Below are 10,000 nucleotides of genomic sequence, written 5' to 3'. Positions count from 1 at the left end.
TGAGTCGAAATGTGTCGGGGCTGAGAGGTACCTCTCTCTCATATATTCTGCCGGTGGTGTGCAAAACTGGGTCTTTGCATGGAGTGTCACCCTATACCCACTTTAGGGACGCATGCAAAAAAGTGCCCGATCGCCTGGAACTGTCAGGCGGATTCGGCTCCCTGGAATTTCCTCATTCTGGTTCTTTTTCACTTTTTGTCTCTTTTGCGACATCTAGTGGGCAGGCTGCATTACTGCAACCGGGGACACCTCAAAACGCTTGGAACTGGGGAGCGGGCTCAATTTACAAACGTTTTGCGGGTCCTGGAAGTCAAAATTGTGACTTCTGAAAACGACTAAGTATCAAGGACTCATCGCGCGAATCGCTCTGGAACTGAAATCGGATGCGCGCACTGACATGCTCCCCTCTCTGGAAGTCTGACACAAGTTGAAAAATTTTCTAAGTCCCCAAAAATTTTTTTTTTCAACTTTTTTTCAATTTTCCCCCTGTGGGATATATATTTTACCCACACTTTTGGAGCCCTCCTGGGATGCCCTCTAACATACTAGAACCTCATTTTGTGGAAGTTTTCACAAAATTGTGAAATTTTCAAAAAAGTCAGAAATTTTGCAAAAACGACTAAGTATCAAGGACTCATCGCGCGAATCGCTCTGGAACTGAAATCGGATGCGCGCACTGACACGCTCCCCTGTCTGGAAGTCTGACAAAAGTTGAAAAATTTTCTAAGTCCCCAAAAATTTTTTTTTTCAACTTTTTTTCAATTTTCCCCCTGTGGGATATATATTTTACCCACACTTTTGGAGCCCTCCTGGGATGCCCTCTAACATACTAGAACCTCATTTTGTGGAAGTTTTCACAAAATTGTGAAATTTTCCAAAAAGTCAGAAATTTTGCAAAAACGACTAAGTATCAAGGACTCATCGCGCGAATCGCTCTGGAACTGAAATCGGATGCGCGCACTGACACGCTCCCCTGTCTGGAAGTCTGACAAAAGTTGAAAAATTTTCTAAGTCCCCAAAAATTTTTTTTTTCAACTTTTTTTCAATTTTCCCCCTGTGGGATATATATTTTACCCACACTTTTGGAGCCCTCCTGGGATGCCCTCTAACATACTAGAACCTCATTTTGTGGAAGTTTTCACAAAATTGTGAAATTTTCAAAAAGTCAGAAATTTTGCCAAAAACGACTAAGTATCAAGGACTCATCGCGCGAATCGCTCTGGAACTGAAATCGGATGCGCGCACTGACACGCTCCCCTGTCTGGAAGTCTGACACATGTGTGAAAATTTTCTAAGTCCCCAAAAATTTTTTTTTTCAACTTTTTTTCAATTTTCCCCCTGTGGGATATATATTTTACCCACACTTTTGGAGCCCTCCTGGGATGCCCTCTAACATACTAGAACCTCATTTTGTGGAAGTTTTCACAAAATTGTGAAATTTTCAAAAAGTCAGAAATTTTGCCAAAAACGACTAAGTATCAAGGACTCATCGCGCGAATCGCTCTGGAACTGAAATCGGATGCGCGCACTGACACGCTCCCCTGTCTGGAAGTCTGACAAAAGTTGAAAAATTTTCTAAGTCCCCAAAAATTTTTTTTTTCAACTTTTTTTCAATTTTCCCCCTGTGGGATATATATTTTACCCACACTTTTGGAGCCCTCCTGGGATGCCCTCTAACATACTAGAACCTCATTTTGTGGAAGTTTTCACAAAATTGTGAAATTTTCCAAAAAGTCAGAAATTTTGCAAAAACGACTAAGTATCAAGGACTCATCGCGCGAATCGCTCTGGAACTGAAATCGGATGCGCGCACTGACACGCTCCCCTGTCTGGAAGTCTGACAAAAGTTGAAAAATTTTCTAAGTCCCCAAAAATTTTTTTTTTCAACTTTTTTTCAATTTTCCCCCTGTGGGATATATATTTTACCCACACTTTTGGAGCCCTCCTGGGATGCCCTCTAACATACTAGAACCTCATTTTGTGGAAGTTTTCACAAAATTGTGAAATTTTCCAAAAAGTCAGAAATTTTGCAAAAACGACTAAGTATCAAGGACTCATCGCGCGAATCGCTCTGGAACTGAAATCGGATGCGCGCACTGACACGCTCCCCTGTCTGGAAGTCTGACAAAAGTTGAAAAATTTTCTAAGTCCCCAAAAATTTTTTTTTTCAACTTTTTTTCAATTTTCCCCCTGTGGGATATATATTTTACCCACACTTTTGGAGCCCTCCTGGGATGCCCTCTAACATACTAGAACCTCATTTTGTGGAAGTTTTCACAAAATTGTGAAATTTTCCAAAAAGTCAGAAATTTTGCAAAAACGACTAAGTATCAAGGACTCATCGCGCGAATCGCTCTGGAACTGAAATCGGATGCGCGCACTGACATGCTCCCCTCTCTGGAAGTCTGACACATGTGTGAAAATTTTCTAAGTCCCCAAAAATTTTTTTTTTCAACTTTTTTTCAATTTTCCCCCTGTGGGATATATATTTTACCCACACTTTTGGAGCCCTCCTGGGATGCCCTCTAACATACTAGAACCTCATTTTGTGGAAGTTTTCACAAAATTGTGAAATTTTCCAAAAAGTCAGAAATTTTGCAAAAACGACTAAGTATCAAGGACTCATCGCGCGAATCGCTCTGGAACTGAAATCGGATGCGCGCACTGACACGCTCCCCTGTCTGGAAGTCTGACAAAAGTTGAAAAATTTTCTAAGTCCCCAAAAATTTTTTTTTTCAACTTTTTTTCAATTTTCCCCCTGTGGGATATATATTTTACCCACACTTTTGGAGCCCTCCTGGGATGCCCTCTAACATACTAGAACCTCATTTTGTGGAAGTTTTCACAAAATTGTGAAATTTTCCAAAAAGTCAGAAATTTTGCAAAAACGACTAAGTATCAAGGACTCATCGCGCGAATCGCTCTGGAACTGAAATCGGATGCGCGCACTGACACGCTCCCCTGTCTGGAAGTCTGACAAAAGTTGAAAAATTTTCTAAGTCCCCAAAAATTTTTTTTTTCAACTTTTTTTCAATTTTCCCCCTGTGGGATATATATTTTACCCACACTTTTGGAGCCCTCCTGGGATGCCCTCTAACATACTAGAACCTCATTTTGTGGAAGTTTTCACAAAATTGTGAAATTTTCCAAAAAGTCAGAAATTTTGCAAAAACGACTAAGTATCAAGGACTCATCGCGCGAATCGCTCTGGAACTGAAATCGGATGCGCGCACTGACATGCTCCCCTCTCTGGAAGTCTGACACATGTGTGAAAATTTTCTAAGTCCCCAAAAATTTTTTTTTTCAACTTTTTTTCAATTTTCCCCCTGTGGGATATATATTTTACCCACACTTTTGGAGCCCTCCTGGGATGCCCTCTAACATACTAGAACCTCATTTTGTGGAAGTTTTCACAAAATTGTGAAATTTTCAAAAAGTCAGAAATTTTGCCAAAAACGACTAAGTATCAAGGACTCATCGCGCGAATCGCTCTGGAACTGAAATCGGATGCGCGCACTGACACGCTCCCCTGTCTGGAAGTCTGACACATGTGTGAAAATTTTCTAAGTCCCCAAAAATTTTTTTTTTCAACTTTTTTTCAATTTTCCCCCTGTGGGATATATATTTTACCCACACTTTTGGAGCCCTCCTGGGATGCCCTCTAACATACTAGAACCTCATTTTGTGGAAGTTTTCACAAAATTGTGAAATTTTCAAAAAGTCAGAAATTTTGCCAAAAACGACTAAGTATCAAGGACTCATCGCGCGAATCGCTCTGGAACTGAAATCGGATGCGCGCACTGACACGCTCCCCTGTCTGGAAGTCTGACAAAAGTTGAAAAATTTTCTAAGTCCCCAAAAATTTTTTTTTTCAACTTTTTTTCAATTTTCCCCCTGTGGGATATATATTTTACCCACACTTTTGGAGCCCTCCTGGGATGCCCTCTAACATACTAGAACCTCATTTTGTGGAAGTTTTCACAAAATTGTGAAATTTTCCAAAAAGTCAGAAATTTTGCAAAAACGACTAAGTATCAAGGACTCATCGCGCGAATCGCTCTGGAACTGAAATCGGATGCGCGCACTGACACGCTCCCCTGTCTGGAAGTCTGACAAAAGTTGAAAAATTTTCTAAGTCCCCAAAAATTTTTTTTTTCAACTTTTTTTCAATTTTCCCCCTGTGGGATATATATTTTACCCACACTTTTGGAGCCCTCCTGGGATGCCCTCTAACATACTAGAACCTCATTTTGTGGAAGTTTTCACAAAATTGTGAAATTTTCCAAAAAGTCAGAAATTTTGCAAAAACGACTAAGTATCAAGGACTCATCGCGCGAATCGCTCTGGAACTGAAATCGGATGCGCGCACTGACACGCTCCCCTGTCTGGAAGTCTGACAAAAGTTGAAAAATTTTCTAAGTCCCCAAAAATTTTTTTTTTCAACTTTTTTTCAATTTTCCCCCTGTGGGATATATATTTTACCCACACTTTTGGAGCCCTCCTGGGATGCCCTCTAACATACTAGAACCTCATTTTGTGGAAGTTTTCACAAAATTGTGAAATTTTCCAAAAAGTCAGAAATTTTGCAAAAACGACTAAGTATCAAGGACTCATCGCGCGAATCGCTCTGGAACTGAAATCGGATGCGCGCACTGACATGCTCCCCTCTCTGGAAGTCTGACACATGTGTGAAAATTTTCTAAGTCCCCAAAAATTTTTTTTTTCAACTTTTTTTCAATTTTCCCCCTGTGGGATATATATTTTACCCACACTTTTGGAGCCCTCCTGGGATGCCCTCTAACATACTAGAACCTCATTTTGTGGAAGTTTTCACAAAATTGTGAAATTTTCAAAAAGTCAGAAATTTTGCCAAAAACGACTAAGTATCAAGGACTCATCGCGCGAATCGCTCTGGAACTGAAATCGGATGCGCGCACTGACACGCTCCCCTGTCTGGAAGTCTGACACATGTGTGAAAATTTTCTAAGTCCCCAAAAATTTTTTTTTTCAACTTTTTTTCAATTTTCCCCCTGTGGGATATATATTTTACCCACACTTTTGGAGCCCTCCTGGGATGCCCTCTAACATACTAGAACCTCATTTTGTGGAAGTTTTCACAAAATTGTGAAATTTTCAAAAAGTCAGAAATTTTGCCAAAAACGACTAAGTATCAAGGACTCATCGCGCGAATCGCTCTGGAACTGAAATCGGATGCGCGCACTGACACGCTCCCCTGTCTGGAAGTCTGACAAAAGTTGAAAAATTTTCTAAGTCCCCAAAAATTTTTTTTTCAACTTTTTTTCAATTTTCCCCCTGTGGGATATATATTTTACCCACACTTTTGGAGCCCTCCTGGGATGCCCTCTAACATACTAGAACCTCATTTTGTGGAAGTTTTCACAAAATTGTGAAATTTTCCAAAAAGTCAGAAATTTTGCAAAAACGACTAAGTATCAAGGACTCATCGCGCGAATCGCTCTGGAACTGAAATCGGATGCGCGCACTGACACGCTCCCCTGTCTGGAAGTCTGACAAAAGTTGAAAAATTTTCTAAGTCCCCAAAAATTTTTTTTTTCAACTTTTTTTCAATTTTCCCCCTGTGGGATATATATTTTACCCACACTTTTGGAGCCCTCCTGGGATGCCCTCTAACATACTAGAACCTCATTTTGTGGAAGTTTTCACAAAATTGTGAAATTTTCAAAAAGTCAGAAATTTTGCCAAAAACGACTAAGTATCAAGGACTCATCGCGCGAATCGCTCTGGAACTGAAATCGGATGCGCGCACTGACACGCTCCCCTGTCTGGAAGTCTGACAAAAGTTGAAAAATTTTCTAAGTCCCCAAAAATTTTTTTTTTCAACTTTTTTTCAATTTTCCCCCTGTGGGATATATATTTTACCCACACTTTTGGAGCCCTCCTGGGATGCCCTCTAACATACTAGAACCTCATTTTGTGGAAGTTTTCACAAAATTGTGAAATTTTCAAAAAGTCAGAAATTTTGCCAAAAACGACTAAGTATCAAGGACTCATCGCGCGAATCGCTCTGGAACTGAAATCGGATGCGCGCACTGACACGCTCCCCTGTCTGGAAGTCTGACACATGTGTGAAAATTTTCTAAGTCCCCAAAAATTTTTTTTTTCAACTTTTTTTCAATTTTCCCCCTGTGGGATATATATTTTACCCACACTTTTGGAGCCCTCCTGGGATGCCCTCTAACATACTAGAACCTCATTTTGTGGAAGTTTTCACAAAATTGTGAAATTTTCAAAAAGTCAGAAATTTTGCCAAAAACGACTAAGTATCAAGGACTCATCGCGCGAATCGCTCTGGAACTGAAATCGGATGCGCGCACTGACACGCTCCCCTGTCTGGAAGTCTGACAAAAGTTGAAAAATTTTCTAAGTCCCCAAAAATTTTTTTTTTCAACTTTTTTTCAATTTTCCCCCTGTGGGATATATATTTTACCCACACTTTTGGAGCCCTCCTGGGATGCCCTCTAACATACTAGAACCTCATTTTGTGGAAGTTTTCACAAAATTGTGAAATTTTCCAAAAAGTCAGAAATTTTGCAAAAACGACTAAGTATCAAGGACTCATCGCGCGAATCGCTCTGGAACTGAAATCGGATGCGCGCACTGACACGCTCCCCTGTCTGGAAGTCTGACAAAAGTTGAAAAATTTTCTAAGTCCCCAAAAATTTTTTTTTTCAACTTTTTTTCAATTTTCCCCCTGTGGGATATATATTTTACCCACACTTTTGGAGCCCTCCTGGGATGCCCTCTAACATACTAGAACCTCATTTTGTGGAAGTTTTCACAAAATTGTGAAATTTTCAAAAAGTCAGAAATTTTGCCAAAAACGACTAAGTATCAAGGACTCATCGCGCGAATCGCTCTGGAACTGAAATCGGATGCGCGCACTGACACGCTCCCCTGTCTGGAAGTCTGACACATGTGTGAAAATTTTCTAAGTCCCCAAAAATTTTTTTTTTCAACTTTTTTTCAATTTTCCCCCTGTGGGATATATATTTTACCCACACTTTTGGAGCCCTCCTGGGATGCCCTCTAACATACTAGAACCTCATTTTGTGGAAGTTTTCACAAAATTGTGAAATTTTCAAAAAGTCAGAAATTTTGCCAAAAACGACTAAGTATCAAGGACTCATCGCGCGAATCGCTCTGGAACTGAAATCGGATGCGCGCACTGACACGCTCCCCTGTCTGGAAGTCTGACAAAAGTTGAAAAATTTTCTAAGTCCCCAAAAATTTTTTTTTTCAACTTTTTTTCAATTTTCCCCCTGTGGGATATATATTTTACCCACACTTTTGGAGCCCTCCTGGGATGCCCTCTAACATACTAGAACCTCATTTTGTGGAAGTTTTCACAAAATTGTGAAATTTTCCAAAAAGTCAGAAATTTTGCAAAAACGACTAAGTATCAAGGACTCATCGCGCGAATCGCTCTGGAACTGAAATCGGATGCGCGCACTGACACGCTCCCCTGTCTGGAAGTCTGACAAAAGTTGAAAAATTTTCTAAGTCCCCAAAAATTTTTTTTTTCAACTTTTTTTCAATTTTCCCCCTGTGGGATATATATTTTACCCACACTTTTGGAGCCCTCCTGGGATGCCCTCTAACATACTAGAACCTCATTTTGTGGAAGTTTTCACAAAATTGTGAAATTTTCCAAAAAGTCAGAAATTTTGCAAAAACGACTAAGTATCAAGGACTCATCGCGCGAATCGCTCTGGAACTGAAATCGGATGCGCGCACTGACATGCTCCCCTCTCTGGAAGTCTGACACATGTGTGAAAATTTTCTAAGTCCCCAAAAATTTTTTTTTTCAACTTTTTTTCAATTTTCCCCCTGTGGGATATATATTTTACCCACACTTTTGGAGCCCTCCTGGGATGCCCTCTAACATACTAGAACCTCATTTTGTGGAAGTTTTCACAAAATTGTGAAATTTTCAAAAAGTCAGAAATTTTGCCAAAAACGACTAAGTATCAAGGACTCATCGCGCGAATCGCTCTGGAACTGAAATCGGATGCGCGCACTGACACGCTCCCCTGTCTGGAAGTCTGACAAAAGTTGAAAAATTTTCTAAGTCCCCAAAAATTTTTTTTTTCAACTTTTTTTCAATTTTCCCCCTGTGGGATATATATTTTACCCACACTTTTGGAGCCCTCCTGGGATGCCCTCTAACATACTAGAACCTCATTTTGTGGAAGTTTTCACAAAATTGTGAAATTTTCCAAAAAGTCAGAAATTTTGCAAAAACGACTAAGTATCAAGGACTCATCGCGCGAATCGCTCTGGAACTGAAATCGGATGCGCGCACTGACACGCTCCCCTGTCTGGAAGTCTGACAAAAGTTGAAAAATTTTCTAAGTCCCCAAAAATTTTTTTTTTCAACTTTTTTTCAATTTTCCCCCTGTGGGATATATATTTTACCCACACTTTTGGAGCCCTCCTGGGATGCCCTCTAACATACTAGAACCTCATTTTGTGGAAGTTTTCACAAAATTGTGAAATTTTCCAAAAAGTCAGAAATTTTGCAAAAACGACTAAGTATCAAGGACTCATCGCGCGAATCGCTCTGGAACTGAAATCGGATGCGCGCACTGACACGCTCCCCTGTCTGGAAGTCTGACAAAAGTTGAAAAATTTTCTAAGTCCCCAAAAATTTTTTTTTTCAACTTTTTTTCAATTTTCCCCCTGTGGGATATATATTTTACCCACACTTTTGGAGCCCTCCTGGGATGCCCTCTAACATACTAGAACCTCATTTTGTGGAAGTTTTCACAAAATTGTGAAATTTTCAAAAAGTCAGAAATTTTGCCAAAAACGACTAAGTATCAAGGACTCATCGCGCGAATCGCTCTGGAACTGAAATCGGATGCGCGCACTGACACGCTCCCCTGTCTGGAAGTCTGACACATGTGTGAAAATTTTCTAAGTCCCCAAAAATTTTTTTTTTCAACTTTTTTTCAATTTTCCCCCTGTGGGATATATATTTTACCCACACTTTTGGAGCCCTCCTGGGATGCCCTCTAACATACTAGAACCTCATTTTGTGGAAGTTTTCACAAAATTGTGAAATTTTCAAAAAGTCAGAAATTTTGCCAAAAACGACTAAGTATCAAGGACTCATCGCGCGAATCGCTCTGGAACTGAAATCGTATGCGCGCACTGACACGCTCCCCTGTCTGGAAGTCTGACAAAAGTTGAAAAATTTTCTAAGTCCCCAAAAATTTTTTTTTTCAACTTTTTTTCAATTTTCCCCCTGTGGGATATATATTTTACCCACACTTTTGGAGCCCTCCTGGGATGCCCTCTAACATACTAGAACCTCATTTTGTGGAAGTTTTCACAAAATTGTGAAATTTTCCAAAAAGTCAGAAATTTTGCAAAAACGACTAAGTATCAAGGACTCATCGCGCGAATCGCTCTGGAACTGAAATCGGATGCGCGCACTGACACGCTCCCCTGTCTGGAAGTCTGACAAAAGTTGAAAAATTTTCTAAGTCCCCAAAAATTTTTTTTTTCAACTTTTTTTCAATTTTCCCCCTGTGGGATATATATTTTACACACACTTTTGGAGCCCTCCTGGGATGCCCTCTAACATACTAGAACCTCATTTTGTGGAAGTTTTCACAAAATTGTGAAATTTTCCAAAAAGTCAGAAATTTTGCAAAAACGACTAAGTATCAAGGACTCATCGCGCGAATCGCTCTGGAACTGAAATCGGATGCGCGCACTGACATGCTCCCCTCTCTGGAAGTCTGACACATGTGTGAAAATTTTCTAAGTCCCCAAAAATTTTTTTTTTCAACTTTTTTTCAATTTTCCCCCTGTGGGATATATATTTTACCCACACTTTTGGAGCCCTCCTGGGATGCCCTCTAACATACTAGAACCTCATTTTGTGGAAGTTTTCACAAAATTGTGAAATTTTCCAAAAAGTCAGAAATTTTGCAAAAACGACTAAGTATCA

The sequence above is a fragment of the Phyllobates terribilis genome, unplaced genomic scaffold, assembly GCF_046119375.1.
Source record: "Phyllobates terribilis strain yellow unplaced genomic scaffold, ASM4611937v1 Scaffold_2378__1_contigs__length_136883, whole genome shotgun sequence".
Classification (NCBI taxonomy): Eukaryota; Metazoa; Chordata; class Amphibia; order Anura; family Dendrobatidae; genus Phyllobates; species Phyllobates terribilis.
The sequence above is the reverse complement of the archived record's forward strand: the minus strand, read 5'-3'. Positions refer to the sequence as shown.